Source organism: Falco punctatus (assembly GCF_963210335.1).
Source record: "Falco punctatus genome assembly, contig: scaffold_41, whole genome shotgun sequence".
Classification (NCBI taxonomy): Eukaryota; Metazoa; Chordata; class Aves; order Falconiformes; family Falconidae; genus Falco; species Falco punctatus.
In genome coordinates this window covers 595,073-613,831 of record NW_027660119.1, presented here as the reverse complement: position 1 = coordinate 613,831, position 18,759 = coordinate 595,073, and the positions used below count along the sequence as shown (strand labels likewise).

Sequence of the window (18,759 nt, the reverse complement as noted above, 5' to 3'; positions counted from 1 at the left end):
TATTTTCAATGGAGATTGTCCTGAATATCCTCTTGAAGAAATCCCATCTGGAAGCTGCTGGGGAATGAAAAAGACAGCTTGTTTTTCCACGGGCTGAAGTGGTTGCAGCCACTTCTTGTGTTGCAGGTGGGCAGCGGGCACGCAGCTGGTGGCTCCTGTGAGCCCATCAATTTGCCACTGTCATCACAGCTGCTGGAGATCCATTCCTGTATCCTGCCCTCTGTAAACAGCAGCTCATAACCACAGAGCACCAAGTGTCTCTGGTCCAGCATCAGCTCAGGGAGCCAGAGAGCTGCTTGCTGAAAGCTGCCTTCTGTTTGCTTGCAGACGTGTCAATATTTACTGAGTGAGGCTCCACTTTTGCCCAGCTGGAGCATGACAGCTTTGCCACTCTTGCACTCAGTGGCCCTATCTCCCAGCATTAACATCAGGAGGTGATGAGTGACCAGGCTGGCCTGATAAATGAGAAGAGATCTGCAAACAGAGAAGAGCAAACACTTCCTGGGGGGCTCAGGACATCTGCTGAGAAAGATGTTCTTTTTTGCAAGGATCAGGTAGCATATGCTGTGTATCAGGAGAGACACAGAAAGGTGCTGTTGGTGGTGTTGGGTGCTGGGGAAGTCCCATCTGTGAGCAGGGGTACGCAGTGAGCTATTAAGGTGGCCCTGCAGGGAAGGCACGGTGCACTCTCAGAGCTGTAGCCGTGTCGCTGGGCTTTCAGCATAGCCCTGTGAGCGCAGAAGCCTGGAGCGTGCAGCAAGGAGAGGGGACAGACAGTCCAAGAGGTACACCGGCAAGGTTGACCCCCTCTCCTGTTTCTGACTATATAGGAGATGGGGAAGGCAGGACACGGGACACACTTGCAGGAAAAGCTGCAAGGCAGTTTAAGGAAAAAAAAAAAATAATGCTGGAAGGCAATGAGCTCCACTGCACGGTTACAGCTGCAGTTCCTCAGTTACCAAACATGTATGAGTGAGCCATTACATGCAAATAAAAATCAAGAGGCCAGTTTCACCCATTAAGTCTTCAAGCTTAATTCTCTGGGATTTCACAGCTATTTGCAGATACTATAGTGGTGGGCACTTTACAATTAATTGTTTGAATTTGGCTGGAGCTTGCTGGCATGTTCTGCTCTGCATTAGGCGGACAATAGCTCCCAGTGGTAGGCACTGGCAGAAGTAAGGGATCACTAAACAGTGAAAAGGGCTTAGAAATATTGAGGGAGAATATTTAAAAAGAGAATAAACTGTTCAATTTGGGCTGTTTCTTCTTGGTTAGTGGTTTTTTTCATCCCTCTAGAGAAAGAAATTTAAATGACTGAAGACTGGGCCTTTTTGTACTAAGTGACACAGGAGCACAAGTTCCTCAGAAGTTGGCTGACGCACCTTTAAACATCTATTAGAGATGTCAGTGTGAGTGGCAGCATTTCTGTGCAGATTCAGAAAAAAAGAGAGGCTGGGCAAGGAGGATATGAGGAGAGGGAGTCCAGCCATTATATGAGTAAGTGGTGGCTTGATACAGCAGAGCGCAGAGTAAGGGAGGCAGGGATAGAGAGAGTATTGAAAGGAAGGCTACGGACAATGAAAGGAAGGCAGGAAAAAGATACAAAAATGGGGAATAATGTGGCTTATGCACTAAGTGAAAAAAATGAGTTTTGGCAGCTGAACTGTGTATAGAATCAGGCAGTGTCAGTAACCCATTCTGGCTTTTCTGATGGGCAAGCTTTGCACCACGGGAGGTTTAACCTGGTTTGGGACTAATGATCCAGTGGTTCAGATCTCCTTTCTCATTATGGATTGGATGGTTCACCTCAGCGGGGCCCAGCATTCCACAGTTAAATGCTCATGCCTTATGATGACAAGGATTCATTTAAATGAATTTTTACAGAAAGGGCACCCCATGAAACAAGCTGCCACAGCAGAAAAGGGTACCCGCAGTGCCATACTTGGTACTGTCCTCTGAAGAGCAATGCAAGACTGCAAAGATCCCAGCCTTGCTACCCTGAGCTAGCAGAGCCTGAGTCAGACAGCAGCTGCCCAGGGCTGCCTCCCAGCAGTAGGGTGGGCAAGATCAGCCAACATGGGTTCCCCTTTAATCTCTTGTTCCTTTACGTTTTGCTGTAGCACTTTTGTGTGTAATGAAATGAATTGCATGCTCTGGCACATCCCCAGCCACTCTCCTGGACAGTGGTTCCTCCGGCACGCAGTGCTGCTGGGAGTGAAGAGCTCTCGGAGGCTGGGATGCGTCAGGAGACAGCGCAGGCTACAGACTCAAGTGTGTTCATGATGGCCCAGCTCCTCCTGCCCCACCAGATCCAGCAGGAGTCCCAGGGCTTACCAGACCCCGTGAGGAAGAGGCTGAACTGTGTAAGTCAGCTCCCCTTCATGTCACAGCTTCCAGCTGTTTTGATTACAAGGGGTTTGTGTCAGGACAACCTCCAGGGCTTCCTTTCACTCACACCCCATTATGCAGTTAGTGTCTGCGCCTGCAGGGTCTGCTCGCCTGGAGCTACTGACACTTTTAACCTCAGGCTTATGCATTGAACTGAACATACTCAGTTGTGTTAGGAGAAATGGAAAGAGGGGAATAATATACTAACAGTCTTCCACAAAGGTCTTGCTTCCACCGCTACCTCCAGAAGTTCACTGTGACCCTGGGAAGGGAGCCAAAGACATTCTCCCGCTGAGAAAAGCAGTCACGGATACTCTGTGGTGTCTTTCTCCATTTAACCCCCCTGCTGAAGGAACTCACAAAGCAGCATCCAGGGCAGCAGCCTGGAGTGTGAAGGCTTGTGATACAAAGGATTTAGACAGACTTCAGGAGGGGAGGTGCTTTTCTCTGCAAAGAATGCATGAAACTCTAGATCCTTCTGCCTTGGTGGTTGATGGTGTCCTGCAACTCCTGCAGGTCAGGAAGCATAGGAGGATAGTATTAACTGTCTTCCACCTCTGGGCCTTTCAAAACATGAGGGCCAGGATCCATGCAAATGCCTGTCATCCAGGAAATCACCAGCCAGAGGAACGCACACAGAACTGAACTTAGCTGAAGCAGTGAGGCACCAGCTTCTGCACGACAGCGTGCCGCACTCAGAAGCAGTAATGATGGCAATATTGCGCATGGAAGAGCAGTTCAGATGGAAAAGGGATGTCAGGAATATACAATGGGACAGATAATGGAGGCTAGCAACCCCAGAGCAGCTCCAAAGGATTGTGAAATGACCCTTTTCCATGTCCAGCTGTAAGACAAACTGGCTGGATCTATATTCCCAAAACTCAGAGCAAGGGAGGATGAATGAAGCATGAGGCCTCCAAGCCTAAGAGGAAATCTGCTCTTTCAGATTTCCTAGACCAACATAATTTCACACTGGCAAGTGTCTTTGCTTTGGTGGACGCATTCTCCTCCTCTTGAAGTCAAAAAGGGGTAGTGTGGGACAACAGCACTCTGCAGCTAAAGTAAAAGAGTGAAAAAACACCTGGAAAGCTGTGCTGCTGCCCTCCTGTGCTGATTCTGGCTGGGATAGGGTTAATTTTCTTCATAGTAGCTAGCATGGGCTATGTTTTGTATTTGTGCTGAAAACGGTGTTGACAATACAGAGGTGTGTTCGTTACTGCTGAGCAGGGCGTACACAGCGTCGGGGGCTGTTCCGCTCCTCACACTGCTCCACCAGCGAGCAGGCTGGGAGTGCACAAGAAGCTGGGGGGGGATGCAGGCAGGACAGTTGACCCCAACTGGCCAAAGGGATACTCCATACCGTGTGACATCATGCTCAGCATGTAAAGCTGGGGGAAGAAGAAGGAAGGGGGGATGTTTGGAGTTATGGCATTTATCTTCCCAAGTAGCCGTTACGGGTGATGGAGCCCAGCTTTCCTGGGGATGGCCGAACACCTGCCTGCGGTGGGAACTGGTGAATGAATTCCTTGGCTTGCTTTGCCTGCGTGTGTGGCTTTTGCTTCACCTGTTAAGCTGTCTTTATATCAGGCCACGAGTTTTCTCACTTTTACTCTTCCAGTTCTCTCTCCCATCCTGATGCCGGGAGAGTGAGCGAGCAGCTGTGTGGGGCTGAGCTGCCAGCAGAGGTTAAACCACGGCACCTGCTCATGCGTCCAAGAGGCAGGAGCCAGCAATGGCCGTGACCTGTTGGTGATGCACCAGTGGATATTTGGACACCTTTTCCTGTCCCCATCTCTGTGCTAGAGGGAGGATTCTGGACTTTCTCACACCTCCTCCCTCAGGGTCTGTGCAGCGGGGGGGTTGTTATGGCTGGGGAGCACATACAGGTGTGGAAGCTATTGCTGTTCCACAGGTCGTTGTTCAAGGACGCGATCCTTTTTTTTCTTTCAGCCTCACAACAGCTTTATTTTCCAGAAGCCAGTGAAAACAGGATATGATGAAATCAAACGAACCTCACTGACTGCTTCTCCCAGGAAAACAGCCTATGGGCAAGGACCCTACAAAGCCAGGAAGGAACTGCCAGGAAAAAACAAAACAGTCTCCTAGCAGTGACTTCCCCTCCAGCTAGGGAAGCCTCTGCCATGCCTTCCATAACAAAATAGTTTGTATCTCCCTCTTCATGTCACTGCACAGGTCAGGTACTTGAATGCATTGCCAGATACCCTTTGTATGTTGCTTTGCAACAGTGGAACCTATGAGTAGAAGATACTAGAAACCAACACGGCGCCATAAGCACTTCAGTACTGGTCTCCTTTCCCCTTCTCATCCTCAACTCAGACATACCCCGTTTGGGAGCCTGCAGAGGGTGCTGGTAAAGAACAGATAGGGCTTTATGTTGCCACAAAAGCCATGAGTTAGTGCCCTCTATTGGAAAATCACTTTTTTTTTTTTCCTAACATCTTCTCACTTTGCAGGATAGGGACCTGTCTTACGGGTTTATGTGCTCCGCCGGCTCCCAGCTGCTGTGCCATGGAGGCAGGAAAGCCTTTGAGGCACAGAGCTGCCCGCACCAACTACCCAGAAGACAGAAAGAGAAATTTGTCCTCTTTCCTGGGAACCAGTGGTTCTCAAAACAAATGAACACTCGCTTGGTTTGCTTTTGCTTAAACAGAGATCCAGGCTTGAATCAGAATTAGTCAAAGCAAAAGCTGTTTGCTCTTTGATCATTAATCTTTAACAGGAACCTGAAAACAGTGGATGGTAGAGATAATGCTCTAGCAGAGATGGTGCATTAGTCTGCCTCCAGGGTCTGAGATAGGCTGATGTATTTGAGTGTTAACTCCTCGATCTCAGGGAAAAATATTGCTGCAGACTGTAGGAAAAGGATCTGGTTAGCCATATTTACAAATAAGCCTTCTAAGAGGAGACAATAGATTTGCCAATCTTTTTTTTTTTTTTTTTTAAAGGCCTGTCATCATTGGTGCAGTTCAGTCCTATAATGGGACTGTTAGAAGAATTAGGATTTTCTTTCTTAAGTAGGGGATCTGTGAAGGGAAGGAGGAGTTGCTGTCTTTTATTGCTTTCCGTTTGGAGTAGTTACTTGAGCTTGGTTTGCTTCCCAAATTTTCAGGCTCCATCACACTTAGGGCATGCCTACCACAGCATCAGCGTTTAACTGCAGCGTAGCAACTGTATTTAAACTCTTAACAAGGATGAAGTAACAGCAAGACAGACTTCAGGAAGGCCAGTCAAGTCTAGTCAGGGGCTTGAGCAAACTTGTTAGACCACACTGCAGCTGGCATCCCAATGACTTGGAGCTCGATGAGTCTGCTGGTGTAGCATTCCCTTCTCCAATTGCATTTTAAATAAGAAACATCTTGTGGATCCTTCTGCAAAGTCCTGATGTATAACAGGGCACTCCACATGCTGGACAGGTCCAGAACTGCTCCTTTTCCAGGGCTCTCCAGTGGCCCCAGATCACCCTGAAGTTTTTGGCTCTGTGCTTTTTAAGCAAATGAAACCCAAACCCACGCAGGGAGCTCTGCACAAAAAGCTCATTTTCATGCTGGCATGTTCCAGGGCCTGGTGTGGTCCCATCACTGGCTAAAGGAGGTAGATGGAGGGACAGAAAGGGAAGAAAAGGAGAGCCTGATATGGGGAGGTTTGAATTTGAGTGCCAGGTGGGTGATTGACAGATGGCAGAGGGAAAAGTAGGGGAAGAGATGTCTCTCAGCTATACCAGTGTCCCTCAGACCTCACCAGCAAGGGATACTGAGAGGGGAACAGAGCAGGAAAGCTGGTGCGGTAAGAGTTAGTAACTGCAAAACCTGCACAAAAACACCCACTTGGTGCCACAAGGGAGAAGGATATGGCAGAAGTACGGGCTGGGCTTGGACGAGCAGACAGGAGGTGCCACCCCTGTACTGCCCTGGTTTGTCACACTTGCTTTACTGAGCACTGCTAACCTGGGCAGGCTGGCACCTCCTACCAAATGATGGGTCATGCCTCTGTCTTAGCACCATTTCCTCGCGTTGTGCTTACAGGAACACCCAGAGCCTCCCCTCCCCCTGAACACCGCGTTAAGCTTTTCCCTTCCCGAGCAAAGAACGGATACTAACCTATGCCCAAGTGCCACAGCTTTAGCTCTGCAGCTTAGCTCTGCCTTCAGCCCTGGCACAGCATGATCCTGCCGACTATGTATGTTCTCAGGTTGCTAAAGCCGCTCTTTGAAGAGGCTCAGGCAGCACCAGGGCTTGCAGTGTCACAGCTCTGCTAGCTTGCCCAGTGCATCCAGCTCACCCTGCCTTATCCCTCTCAGCCCCTTGCTGTGACTCCTTGTGCCTCCCTCCCACCTGGTCAGGCAGCTGGGGAGGGCTGCTTGCCCCGAGGAGGGACCAGGCTGGACGACTTCCATCATGGCCATCCTGTGGACCATTGGAGGTGCTCAGCTGTGTGCACGCTGCACAGTGCCCAGTTCCCAGTCCCCTTGGGTCCCTCCAGCAAAGCCCTTCCAGCCCACAGCTTGCTCCTGGTTCACCTGGACACCTCATCAGCCACTGCCATGAGGCTCTGCCAGTGTTGTGCTATGGTACACAAACCCATGCAGTGAAGAAGCCAAACCTGGACTGCAGGGCAGGCAGGACTTCTCTGTCTCCTCTCTAGACCTCTCTGCACACGTAGGTGGCATTTCACATCGATACTATAAATTCAGCGCTCCCTTCCACTCCGTCTTCTAAGCACCAGCTCAGCGTTTGCACAGGGCAGGATGCCTCCACTACCCTCTCCACCAGAAAAATAATTGTCCAGAATCAGAGCGTATGGTGATGTGTCCCACTGGCTGCCTCCAACCACTGTCATGCCTGATCAAGGGCCCCAACACCTGCCTCCTTGGAAAGGCATGAGAAGGTGAAGTATCCCTGTCCTGAAATCAGTATTGCTCTAGAGCACCCCCACAAATACGTCGCAGGCTGGCAAAGAAGAAAGATCCTTCTTGGGGCCATATGTATTTTGAAAATTGTGGATGGGGGAGAACAGCTTGGATTTCTTGGGACTTTCTTGAAGGAATGACTTCTCTTTTGTAAATCATTTCTTACTTCGTGGTATCCCTATCTTCCTGCCCACCCAACAGTGGTCTGCTTTACTCACTAGTCATCTCCTGACTGTCACGTAGACTGTGAGCTGATCTCCATGACCAAGGGTCTGTGCTCCTGGCCCGCACTGTCCTCACCCTGATCTTTCATTAGAGAGTCAGAATATGAATACTTCCAATTCACAACCCAGGATCTCACAGGTAGGAAAAATGTAAGAGGAAGAGCAGGCACATTTTCCTTGCCTCATTTCCACCAGTTACTGGTAGTTCTATCTCCCTTTATTACGCTACATAATTTCTCTTCACTCTTCAAACATTTGAAGGCCAGGATCCTGCTCCTAGTCAGTCATCCCTTAGGCAAACTAGATTTTGCTTTTGTAACGTTTTTTCTGCATAGTAGCTCCAGCCTCCTAATCATCTTTGTTGCTGTTCTTTGAGCTGTTTCCCAGTCATCACAATTTTTCTGGTAATGGGGTCACTCAAAGTGAGCGCAATATTCCAGGCACAGGAACTCTGTGTGTCCCGTTGCGTCTGTGATGTTGCCCTCAGGTGGTTACTCCAGAGAGAAGATGCAGCTTTAAAGAAACCATCCAGTGTCTTCAGGACAGAGATTTGCAACCGCATGAGAGCTGTGGAATGGATAACTCTGCACTCTTTTAAGTGATGCCTTTGTGCCAGAAACCAGGATTACACTGGCTTTTTCTGGCTCTCCATCCTGAGCTCTAACTCTCCGTGTTTAAAGTGTATTTCACCATGTGGATGCTGCTGTGCTTAAAGAGCAGCAGGAATAATCTCAGCTTCAGTGAGCCACACAAACCTGAATGGAAATCCTAAAACAAGAGGCACAAGAACTGACGGATTTTCACCATCACCAACTTTATTAATACTAATTTTATGATTACAGCTACTTGCCTTGGTGACATTTTTCAGCAATTCTTTTTATCTCAGAATTCTATGCATCATAAAATTACATTTCCTTTCTTTATTACATCAGGTGTTGTGTAACTCCCAGATTATAATCCATGTCAAGTCATGAAGGGTGTTCAGCAGGTGACAAGAGACTTTATTAAAGGTCAAATTAGATATTCATTATGTTAGTCTCTCCCCTGACTCAACTCTTCATAAAGCTAAACTGTCCTGCTCACTCATTCCTTTCTCCTGTTACAGCCTCCACTGTTCCAGTGATTATGGTGCCAGGTTTTTTTCTGCCTTTTCTATTCCTCTCTGCCCTTTTGTTATGGAAGTGACCCTACTTAACACTGATTTCAAAGTGGGGATGCATAGCTGATTTATTTTGGAATTGTTACGGTGATATATACATTCCTGACCTATTTAATACACGGCATCTTATTTTGGCTTTGCTTTGCTCTGCACTGAGTTTTCTCTCTCAGCACTGTGCTGTCCACAGAGGTGCCTGGAGTTTTTCCCTGAAATCAACTCTAACTCAGAATATTTCATTTAAATATTAGGTCAGTGAAATATTTTTTCCAGCTTCCCTTAACTTATATTGGCATACAGAGAGTTCCATCTGCAATCACTTTGTGCCACTTACCCAACTTTTGGTTCATTCCTGCTCCCACTGAAGGCAAATGCCAAAACATGAATTAGATTTCAGAGCAGCAGCCTTTACTAGGGCCTTTTAAAGTTTTTCCCAGTCGTTCTCTATCTTACATAGATTTGGCTGCCTCACTAAACACTTCATCCTCTGGATGCGGTGCAAAAGCAAGCGGTGGTCTCGTCAATGGCACTGAAGATTTCACCATTAAAACCAAATGAGCTGGACTCGATCATTCTTGGCTACCATATGTCTCAGCACTGATCATGGGGGATGTTCCTTCTGTGAGCCTTGCAACTCCTCTCACTGCAACACTGCTAAAAAATAGGTGCTTTCTCCTATGTTTTCTTTCACAACTTCATTTTTGTTCCTTGCTTCCTGCAGAACCAGTGCTGGTGCAATCACTGGGTATGTCTATAGATGTGTCCTCTCAGTAACTTTTTGATCTGTTTGCTGATTTCACCAACTTTGGCAAGCAGACATTTCAAAATTAGTTCTGAAAGGTGTTTCTACACATTTCATGAAAAGTGATTTCTTTGGAAGTGCAGGGGTGATTTTATAAACATACCTAAAGGAAACAAAATCTTAGAACAATTCAATTGTTAGAAAGTTTTTGTGTTTGTACTTGCAAAATACAAATTCTTTGTATTTGCAAATAGTAGCTGTATTTTGCAAATACATGTAGGAAACAAGGCTTCATTAGTTACACTGCTTGTGGAACTGCTTATTAATCTTAGGCAAGGATTAATCCTGCAGCTGTTGCTGCCCAGTTTTCTTAACAGCCACTTGCAAAGGGCTTTATCCTTGTACCTTTGGGAAGGGCCAGTCAGTTACGTATCTGGGATTTTGCTTAGAGAAGTCTTTCCAAGAATGCTGAAAAGCTGGAGGAGAAAAAAAAATTACACTTACAGATTCGTTGGTAGAATCTTGTTTACCATATTCAGACCAATATCTTAAAATACAATACCTAATTATTTTCCCAATTGTATTTGTGGGTCCTGATATAATGCTCAAGGTCCATAGTGCTGCTTTCTTTAGGTGAGATATCTGCAGTGCTGTTATTACATTATACTCAAACGTCCCTCGTTTTCCAGACTAGATGTTTTTAATGAAAAATGAAAATCATATCCTTATGTCAGAAGTTCAGCTGATTCAGTCTTCATTCTCTTAATGCCTCTGGACCTGATGAGTCTCCTCATATTACTGTTGTTGTTGTTATACAATGTAGGCATAACAACTAATAATGGACAGTAGGAAAAACCATAGAGAAATAAATAATTTGGGAAGAAGGCCACAAATACTTCCAAACAGCTAACACAGTTCCCCAAAAGGGAGGTAATAACGCACAGGATCATTGCAGAAAACTCTCCAAAATTTCCAGTGAACTGAATACATCATGAGACCAACGTCTCAAAAACAGATCTCTTCTTGCATGTTTCTTCAGGCCTGCAAAGGGGAGCTCACACACTCCAGCAGCCCTTCAGCTGCCTGCCATACCGACTGTGGGAGCTCCGTGAGCGCCTAATGCTCAGCTGATGGCACTGCAAAACCCATGCTTAGATTTGGGCTTCGCCCTTTCCCTCCGAAGCCCTTCGTTGTAAGAGCTAGTTTCAGGAAGGTGGCTGTGCAGAGCTCCAGCAGAGCGGTGGGACAGAGACAACCCACCCCACTCTGCAACACAGCTACCCCTCGCAGCCACTGAGCACTCATGCCCACCGAAAGCAAGAACAGGAGTTTTCCAGGGTAAGGATGGAGAAAAGCAGCTTGGGATCTGGCCTGTCGTAATAGCTGCTGTTACAGGATCCTCAGCAGCAATCGTTGTTATTGAGAAGGATGGAGATCGTTCTCTAGCATTTCTTTCTGCCTCAGCCAAATACTTGCTGTTAACTGCTTTTTTAGAGATTTTTTGTTAAACTAAATAAATCATTGAGTATAGACCCTCTACACATACTAATTTATATGCAGCCCTTTGTTGAAGATAAGGCCTTTGTTTCTGCCACCAATGCTTCTTCACTACATTAATGACAAATCACCCAGCATATTCTTTTCCATAAGACATTTATATCTATATTGTCCTACAAATCTTAAGACTAGTCCCTCTCTCAAGTACCTTTGGTCAGCTGCATCCTTTTTTAAAAAAAATGATTCTTGCTTTCTTTGCAAGATGATAATTTTACATGGCTTGGAGCAATGGTTGCAGGAGATACGCAATGCAATCCTAAGATTGTAAAACAACAAAAATGGGATAACTGAGCAGAGTTGAAAGTTATATCTGTACTGATTGTATGCAGTTCCCTTCTGTATAAGAAATTCCTCACGTCTGCTGGGCACCTGGGTTAGCTAAGCCAAGCCTGCAAGCCTCCACCACACTCACCTACCAAAACTCCACAGTGTGTCCAAGCCCAAAAGGGCTATCCTTCACATTACGTTCCAGGATTAACACTCCTAGCACGCAGCACAGCAGTACCCATATCCTAGAGCACAGAAAGGTCTTGTACACCCGACTTTCAGTCCATGGCCTGGCACACATGCAGGAGCTATCACATTTTGTGCATCCAGGCTCTGAGCACAAGCTTCCAGAGCCTGCTGCCTGCCTCCCATCACCAATATCCCCAAGATTATCCCTGGGGTATCAGTGACCTAAATACACTGGTTTGGATTTGAAAGTTGCTTTTGTTTTTAATGTCGCTGAGTCTCTAAAACCAGCATGCGTAACAAACTGCCTATTTCCAAGCAGCGGTTGTGTAATTTTGCTCCCCACCCCCAGAGATGTTGCCTGCCATTCATTTAATGGGCTCAGTTTCACTGGGAAGTGCCTGGAGGAACCTCTTAGCTCCCTAATTAGCAACAGAAGGGGCCAGTCCTTGCCGGAGGTAGCAGTGAAACATTTGTGAGGTCTTCCGACAATAAGGGAGACAGAGAAGGGGCCATTTCCAGCTGGGAAAACAGTAACTTCTCTTCAGCATACAGTGCAGAGCAGAGGACTAAAGAGATGTTAGGGGGAAGGTATATTCAGCAATGAGAATGGGCTTTCTGCGCAAGAAAGGAGCATTTGTGGAGGGGGAGGAAGAGGTTGGAGAGATTGTCCTGGGCTCTCCCAAGCTGTTCATTGCTCCTGCAATCCGACTTTTATGTAATATACCATGGAGCAGCACAGAGGCCTCATGGACTGGCTACCGGTGAGGGCAGGAGCAAGGTGTTGCTGCCGTCGGCTCTCAGATGTTTGAGCTGGCTCTTGTTAGTAAGATTGAGGAATTAACAGCTTGGAGGTGCTTAGGAGCTCAGTGTTTCCTCCAGGGACGGGATCACTGAGGCTGAGCACAGAGCCTGCCATTCAGTGCCAGAGTCGACTTTGGTACCAAACAAATCTCCCACCAACCAGCTGAATGTCCTGAGACCTCACTGGAAAGGTGAAAACTTTGCTTGTCCATTGCAAGTAGGGCGATGTGCTGGGGGCTTTCCCTTAACCCCAAGGACACAGCCACACGTGGTAAGATCTCCAATTTTTCCCATCTAATCCCATCTCTGGGCATGGCTTTTTTCATACAATACCAGTTGGAAAGAGTTGCATGTGCATGGACAGTCCCAGCTTGGACCTGTTGGACCACGGGGACCATTTTCCTTCAGAAGTCATGCAGGGAAATACAGCATTCAGTGTCTTTGGCCTGTAGGAGCAAAGATCCGGCATAACACATGAAATCCTTGTTAGCCTTAGGACCTTCCTTAAAAGCAAAGGAAGAACATAACGTTCAAATTCGGGAACCTGGAAGAGCACAGGAGAGATCTGAAGCTTCCAGTTGTCCTGCCCTGCAACATCACTGGCCAGCAGCTCACTGGTAGTGGCCACCGACCAGAAAAAAAAGAAGAGAGCTGGTCCCTGGTATAAGTCAGGAGACCATATTCACAAAGATCCCCTGTTAATGAGCACCATTTGCTTTCTAGTAATGCTTAAGACAGTGAACCTGATCTTGTGCATGCAAAAGGAAAATTACGCAGCAATGCCTTCATGCTGTAAGATGATGGCTTGATGATCTTAAAAGGTCTTTTCCAACCTCAACAATTCCATGAATCTATGATTCTGTGAAGGGCAGTGCATTACAGTTGGGGCCATAAATCCCAGCAAGGGCCTTGCAACGGCTCCAAAGGTCAGAATAATCATTTCCAAGTTGCCACAGCATCTCAAGCTATAAAAGAGCTGCGTTCAAAGGTTTTGTGCTCCATTCTTACCCCTGTTCAATAGCCCATTTCATAATGAGAAGTCACCAGCTTTCCTCCCTGTGTTTCAGGTTTCAGTATTAATGGCATTGATGAGGCTTGGATTGTGATTACGTGAAACTGGCAACGAGAAACACATAAAGTCCAAAATAGAAAAAAGCCCAAATACACACAAAAAAAGTGTTATTACTGGTGCTGCGAGCTCCTCTTTCCCACAAGAGGGCACCCAGTGTTTGCAGAACTACTGCTTGGCCTTTGGGTGCTTTCTCCAGCAGCAGGTCACACTGTACCAGCAGTAGCCAACGGGTCTGGGAGAGCTGGCAGGTTGTGTTGTGTTTGGCTCCTCCTGCTTGTATCCAGCTGTTAAACCAGCTGAAAAAATACATTACGGTAACATTTCCATGTCTGTATTTTCTATCATTGCTGCAGGGGTGATCCTGCAGATCAGTGACAAGAGCAAGAGAAAAGCATAGGAAACAAGCTTTCTGTTAGTATGTGATTTGTGCAATGGGAACATATGAAATCCCTTTATAAAATGATGCCTGTCGCACAGGGACTGTGGGAAGTTTAGACATTTGGAAGTTTAGACAGAGGTGCAATAGTGAGATTCAGTGTATCAAATTTTATTCTCTCTCCTTTTGGGTTGGTTTGGGTTTTTTTTTCCCATGCCAGAGTAGCAGCTGAACCAGCAAAAGCACAGCACTGGGACAGAGGCAGAATTTTTTCTAATAGTGCTCCGAAGGGGCTTTTTAAAAATGGGTTTGCTAAGACGTCTGTCATTAAGAATAAGGGATCCTGCCCCAATGCAGGGAGATGCTCTGAGACATTTTTGCAGGTCCTTTCCTGTGGGATTCCCCTTTCCATTTATGAGACATGCATCAAAATCTCGTGGGAGGCAGCCTTGCTGTCTCCAGCAAGCAGTTTCTGCCTGAATTTGTGCATTTTGGCCTCGAGAGGTTGTAAGAGAGGAGGGGAAAAACCCCTTGCTTTCCACTGCTGCTGCATCCCAGGACGGAATTTCCTCTGGGAACCCTTTGATCTCTGCTCACCAGCACTCACACAAAACTCCTGCACATCCCCTGCATTTCAGTAGATGGGATCCTGGCATCCCAGCTGTTCCAGATTTATCGGGGGTGAAGGTGGTGGTGAGGTGTTGCCTTTTAGCCCCAGGGTATTAGTGGCCTTGGTGTGTCACCTTGTATCTTAAGTAAAAGCCATTCTGACTTTCCCAAGCTTTTTATACAGAAAGCAGCAACTTCTGTCTTTTCTTTGTAGCTGTAACTAGCTCTGCTGGCTCTTCTCCCACATTCCTGGTATAGATAAATTCACTCACAGCTGTTTAAGCCAGTCCTTCCTCCACCAGCCTTTATGCTTTTTCCCAGTGCTAAGTAAGAAACAGAATTTCCTCGAGGTCTCTTTTGTCTACTGACGACATCACAGCCTGCAGTACCTCAACCTGGCTCTTTACAGGGTCCTCAGCTACCTTCCACATGGGTTGTAGTTCTTTCCCCTTGTTGCTAATAATTCTCTTGTCTGCTGACTATAGTCCCTCTGCAATCAGGGATATCATCTTCCAAGAGGCCTCAAAAGAGCTGGTTTTGTTTGGGAAATAGAACCTTAAAGCTAAGTAATCCCAGACGGATGTAACCAGAAATAGCTGTGGTGTAGCAATAAACTGAACTTTGACCAAATGAAGGATTTACAAGCTTTTCTTCCTGATGACTCTTTTTTGATGGCACAGTGGCTGCATATGAAGTCACGGTATGAGACCTAACCATCACAGAGCTCACTGGTGATGGTACTTCGCTTAGAGCGTTGCATGGAGATAGGAATCATTTTCTCTCACAGTAAGATGTAGTTATTCCTGGACTGAAGCACAGCAAGGACACAATTTAGGAAAGAGAAGCCTTTACCTAGTAAGATTTTACTAACCATGAAGGAAATGAAGTCTAAAAATGAGCTAAAACAAAGCATTGATTTCTGTGGAAAATGAAAAGCAACTTTTCCTTTTTTGTTTGGGCTGCTGCCGATCACAGGTGCACATGGAATAGAGCCACACGATGCACAGGTCAGAAGGGACACATGGAGGTCAGCTCATCGCAGCTTCTGCTCAGAGCAGGTTCAGGTAGATCAGGTTGCTCAGTGCCTTGTTCCTGTCAAATTTTGATTGCCTCTAAGGATGGAGATCCCACATCCTCTCTGGGCCCCTGTCCCAGTGTCTGAATACCTCCATGGTGAACTAATTTTTCCTCACATCTAACCAGAATTTCCCTTCTTGCAATTTGCGTCCATTGCCTTTTGTTCTTGGTCCATTTTTCCTACACTCTCCACTAGGTAGATGCAGACAGCAGTAAGACCCCACCCTTTGCCTTCTCTCCTCCAGGCTGAACAAGCCCAGGTCTCTCTGTCTCTCCTGGTACACCACATGGCTCCAGCCCCCCAGCAGCCTGGTGGCCCTGACCACCGAGGGTGGGCAGCCTCACTCCAGCCCTTCCTCTGCCAGCAAGGCCAGCACTGGACATGGCACTCCAGATGTGGCCCCACAAGTGCTGAAGAGAGCGAAGGATCACCTCGCCCAGCCTGCTGGCTAACACGCTTGCTATCTAGCCCTGTACGCACCGGCCTTTGCTGCACCTTGTTGACTCAGGCTCAGCTGAGGACCTCAGGCCAGGCTCTGCAGAGCTGCTTTCTATGCATCTGGCGTCCAGCCTGTGCTGATGCACGGAGCTGTTCCCTCCCCGTGCAGGACCTGGCATTTGTCTCTTGCTGAACTTAATTTGCAAGCGCACGTTTAGGCAATAGGTGGCACTGACGGTTGATGTAGCTTGCATTGTCACCAGGAGAGTGTCGCTGCGGAAGAGAAAGCCAGCAGAGGAGACACCTGGGTTGTTTCGCTGGGAGCTGTGGCTAGGCGAGGAGGAGCGGACATGTGGCAGGAGATGCTTCCAAACGCCTGGTGAGATCTCTTTGGCACAGGGAGGAGGGACTCTAAACAGGGGTCCCCAGGGTTGGGGCAGGAGAAAGGCCCGGTGGGGTCCACCAGGCCATCGGTGGGTGGGAGCATGCAGCTGAGCTTTCCTGAGCATGGGTAGGGAGGAGGTTTTATAAGACTGAGCCTTGTTCTGTGCCACTCAGAGAGCTGTTTCTGGGACATGCTTGCTTTGTTAGCAGTGCCGAGTTTGTGCTGTTGCCGTGATAACTGGTTTCATGCCTCTGACTCACTAAACTCCAGGATGTAAGTGCAGGGGGTTGTTATTACTTGTTGCATAAGCTACTCAGCCTCCAGGGAGGTGGAGGCTGACACTGTTTGCTCTTAGGAGCTCTTGGTCTTCTTTGTCTGGGAGTGGTTTCAGGAGATACTTCCTTAAAAATCACATAGACTGTCTCAGAGATCAATTACCCAATTGCCTTCACTACTGCTGGGGTGTCCAGTACAGGCACTGTGTTCTGCATCACAGGTAGCAGTGGGAAAGGGTACCAGGCAACAGGAAACACCCAGTGGACTTGGTTTTTCATGGAGTTTCCTGTCCTTTTTAATTTTTTTTTGTCTCAAGGCATCGTAATTATGACACCAAACAGCTCCCTCATCTAGCTGCAGAGTAACAAGACTTTCTCTGTTGCTTCTAACTTTTTGGTAGATTTTAGATTCTGCTTTTCTTGCAAGAGAATCTACCAGGCTAAAAGAGAACCAACGAGGATGTTTCCTTTTTCTTGCAGGCAGATGAGACCTAAAAGCTTGGTATCCAGTCAGGAGTAGTTGGAAGTAGCAAAGGTACAGCAGCTCAGGGAAGGGTCCCACAAGCTGCTCCTCATGCCAGCCCTGGGCAGGATGAGTACCACATGGCTGGCAGCAGAGTAACCCTTGAGCTTGGAAGTCCCCTGCCAAGGCTGGGCACCTATCGCTACACAGCTGCCAAAATAAACTATTTACTTGGCTGAAGTAACACAGCCCTCTGTAGGATGAAACACCGCAAGGACACCTACCCAGTTGTTCAGTGCCTTTTATCTAAATTGTGCTGAAGGCGGGAATATTATGGTGACAAACTATCTAGCTAAAACACAGCCCAGAAACACTGTCTCTGTTGCCAGCCAGCTGAACAGCTTGTGATCCCATGGCTGCGCGGTAAATGGTGCTGGCAGGGGATGTTCCTTACACCATCCCCAAGGGATGGTACCATTCAGACAACACTATCAGACCAAGAATCTTTCCCACCCCACCCCCACCCCCATTTTCTAGGGATGGCACCTTGTCCTGGATCAGGTAAGTGAAATAGCTGCTCTGTGCTGAGGAGTTCACTTTTTATTAGCACCTGGGCTGGGGCACAGCATAGTCCCTTCCATACCCTGTATGACAAAAAATCTTCATTCACAGTCTTCTTTGAGCCCCCTGCAATAGCCCCAGACAGCTCTGCTAATCCCCAAGGGAAGCTGGAGAGCTTGAGGCACAGGTCAGGGGGACGGGAAGGGACACTACATTTAGGACTGATTGCTGAAGGGTTTGAACGGTTTTAAAACATTGCTGTCTGTCTGTTAAATCCAGCTCTGGCGCCTTAGCTCCTACACCTCAAGAAAGTCTGAAACTTTGCTGTCTAGGTAAGAAAAAGAGGCACCAGACAGACAAGTTGAGACCTTTACCTATGGACAGCTATGGTGGAGGGCTAGCGTTGCCCTAAAAGATGACTGAATCTGTAGGGGAGCTATGTATGTAGCACAGTCAAGGGGCATGTCTAGCACATCCAGCTGTCTCCAGCAGCTGAAAACTCTTGTCTCTGCTCCTCAGCCCACTCTGTGCAGTTTTTATTCCTGAAGCTGTCCAGGTGCTACTATCCCATTCACTTCAGTACCTGCCTTAAAACAGATAGATCCAGATCCTACTGATCCTTGTCTCCCAGGGCACACCTGGTTCATAAGGAGAGGGACAGAGAAGCCTTGTGATTAACAAGTCCTGATCAGCAAAGGCTTAAGGTCCCTAAGAAACACTGGTAGATGTAACCCTGCCACAAATCCTGCCTGCGATCTTCAAAAATAACAGAAACACCCAGCCCCTGCTGACTGCATGGGGTTTGTTACTCACGTCCAACCAATGTGACTACAAGCCTCAGCATAGTCCCTTTACCCTTGACACTTCTGTTGGGCGCAAACAATTTTATGCCTCCCCAGGTCATTCAAATGTTCTCAGAGGAATGCAGTCCTGGTCCCTGTGGCCGCTCTGGGCGTTGGAGGGATGCTGGTTTACTGGCTGAGGTCTAGACACAAGATCAAGACTATTGAAATGGGCAATGGACGGTGGGGCTCAGATGAAAGACCTCTAAAAGGGAAAGAAGATGAAAGTATCTGTCCCTTCAAGACTGAAACATCTGACAAAGAAATTGAGGTGCCCGTGCCTGGGAGGTAAGGAGGGGCAGAAAGCTGCGAGGTGGAGCCAGTTCATCACCCACCTTACTGCTTTGAGGTGATGCCTTGGGGGCAATAGCCAGCGCAGGTCCGTTAGATGATGCTCTGGCTCACT

The 18,759-nt window shown here is 47.5% G+C and overlaps 1 protein-coding gene and 1 long non-coding RNA gene across 2 annotated transcripts in view; one reads left to right on the top strand and one right to left on the bottom strand.

The window, feature by feature from the left end:
- Positions 1-16,924, bottom strand: part of LOC308057920 (uncharacterized protein) — a gene marked incomplete at its 3' end in the record, with an annotated part of 32,128 nt that extends 15,204 nt beyond the window's left edge. Inside the window, exon 1 of the mRNA XM_080411931.1 lies at positions 15,505-16,924. The remainder of the gene's footprint in view (positions 1-15,504) is intronic.
- Positions 1-18,759, top strand: part of LOC308057930 — a 147,828-nt gene that overhangs the window by 68,750 nt on the left and 60,319 nt on the right. The gene's annotated exons all lie outside the window — the stretch shown is intronic.